General features: G+C 58.6%; 1 pseudogene; it reads right to left on the reverse strand.

The window, feature by feature from the left end:
* The window catches only part of LOC133148386 (28S ribosomal RNA), a 9,270-nt pseudogene that overhangs the window by 2,874 nt on the left and 3,896 nt on the right, over positions 1-2,500 (reverse strand).

Raw genomic sequence — 2,500 nt, forward strand, 5'->3', positions numbered from 1 at the left:
TTCTTCTCCATTCCTTCCTCCGAGCCACTCAGCAGGACTAAATCATCCGCAAAGGCCAACGTGGCAATTCGGCGGTTGCCCCAGACCAGGTGACTTCTTTTGCGTTCGAGGCTATGGACGAGAGGATCCATAGCGAGGTTGAAAAAACAGTGGGGACATTGGATCGCCTTGCTTAACACCAACCTTCATGGAGATGGGCTCGGAGTAGGCGCCTCCGCAACCCACACTGGTCGAGCAGCCCACACACGAGTGACGGATCACCTCGATTACACGTCTGTCTACGCCCAAGCTTCCCAGCACACACAGGACATGGTCATGAGAAACCGAGTCGAAAGCCTTCGCAGAGCCAATGAACACGACCGCTAGCGGCACGCCAACCGACCTCGAGCGCCCCACGATCCGATTAATCAAGAATCACGAGGGTCCTTCGCAACCACTCGTGCCGGCGACGTAACCACGCTGCCCGGGGGCCAACAGGACAGGCTCGCGCTAGCCTCATCACCATCAACCGCCCAAACAACCCCAGCACGACTGACCCCACAGTCCCAGGCCTCCAGCTAGATACTATATCCAGCTCAGTAGGGTCAGTTGATCTGGGTAGCAACCGGGTCTTGCACTCCTTGAAGACTTGGGGAACGACTCCACGCACCATCCATGTCGTAAACAGCCTCGCCAGTTGCGTACCGTCCGGGTCCCAGTCAAGAAGAGCCTGCTTCCTGATCCCGTCTGGGCCCGATGCAGAGCAATTCCTCATCTTAGCCAAGTTAGATACAACTTCCTGCCCCAGGATCGGGTGGTAGAATGGTTCGTTATCCGCGGTCAGTCCCACCTCAAAGCCCTTAGTCCATAAAACGGCCTGACCGTTTCCCATTTACTCCAAAGCGTCCATCCACCAACTCCAGCGGCAAATCACAGCTAAGGGGCGTCAGACCATCCAAGATCCGCCGTGCCAGCCCCTCCTTCACTACAGAATAGCCGCGCTGCTGGTGCTAGAACACTCTCCCACGTCGGACGAGCCGCCTCGCCCAACCCGTCTTCCATTGGTCTTGAGGTCTGGACCTCGCGGACTTAGCCGGCCACCCTACCTTACCCCCCAGGGCTTTCATGAGATCCAAAGCAGAGGACTCGATCAGGCTAGGCTCCCGACCTGCTTTCTTGACTAAGGCAGCGGTGGCCCGATGCTCCACACCCCCCGCCAGCAGCTCCTCCAGAACTCTATTCATCACCAGATCTGGAAGCGACGAGGGGCAGGTCCATTTCTGGGGCGTCGCCCTGGCATCCAGGGCTCGCCAACGCACACCGGACGCACCGCCTGCCGCACGACCGCACAGGGACCCCCATTCCACCTCACCTGCTCTCCAGACTCTCCGTTTCCAACAACACATTTTCCGCTTATGATACCTGTACCTTTCCATAAGCTTCACCATCCGAGCCTCCTACCATCACTTGGTCCGGAGGCCTCGGACCCCCATATGCCGATTTCCAGACGGGCCCTCTCCCGCTTCTTCATTCACGCCGCCTCGGAGAGCAGGCTGCAGCGCTAACACGACCCCCGCCACCCCAACTCTCATACCCGAGGCAACGGAGGTCATTGACACCACTGAGGAGTTCTCAAGAGCTTCGCCAGCCGGGGTCCACCCGCTCCTTCGGCCTGACTGACTGTGGCTCTGATCCTGTGCCTCTGTCTATACGGACTTCCTAACCAAGGAGTTTTTGCAACCATGGCCCGTAGAAGTGACTACAAGCCGTTTGGGGACCCCGAGCAATGCCTCCGGTGGTTGGTCCCCATGGCCCCCGGAGAGGTTGATCCGCTGGCCGCGCACGTGCCCAACCTCAAGCACGTCCCGGGGAGGTAGCTCGAGCAGCAGCAGCCCCTCACCTAGCTGCGCCTCAGCCCATTTTTGGTAACCCAGAACGGCCTTCCTGGGTGGTCTGTAAGATATTAGACATGTCTACTGCCTCACTACCGTGAGAACACACAGGAGAACAAAGTCCCCCGACACTATAGAGCTATACATCGAGATCCACCCCAAGCAGCCGTCTGCTAGGCCGCGCAGCCTAGCACCAACTCGTAAGCCACCGCAGTCCAACCCACTAAGGAGAGGCCTGCCACATAGTGTCAGACTCACCCCCCGTAAAGCTGGCCAACGGACAACTCGCAATCCAACTGCCCGGAGCTACAAAAGCCCAGAGAGCTATGGAGCTCATCAACGGGGAGGAAAGCGGCCTGCAACAAACTGGCCACCACCCCCCGTACACCACATATTCGCCCCAAAAGGATTTGAGAAACGCATTCGGCAAAGGTCCAAGCGAGCACATAGGCATCCACGTGACACCCACCCACTCGGCCTGGCCTCCGTTCTATACCACTAGGCGCCGCCCACACCAGTGCGCAGATTCGGGTCATCTCGGTCTCGCTACCATACGGTCACACCCTGCGTACCAACAGAGCGCTGAGCGAACGCTAAGCCAGCCTACAGAGGTGTTAGAGTGCGACTCA

Source organism: Syngnathus typhle, unplaced genomic scaffold, assembly GCF_033458585.1.
Source record: "Syngnathus typhle isolate RoL2023-S1 ecotype Sweden unplaced genomic scaffold, RoL_Styp_1.0 HiC_scaffold_78, whole genome shotgun sequence".
Lineage (NCBI taxonomy): Eukaryota > Metazoa > Chordata > Actinopteri > Syngnathiformes > Syngnathidae > Syngnathus > Syngnathus typhle.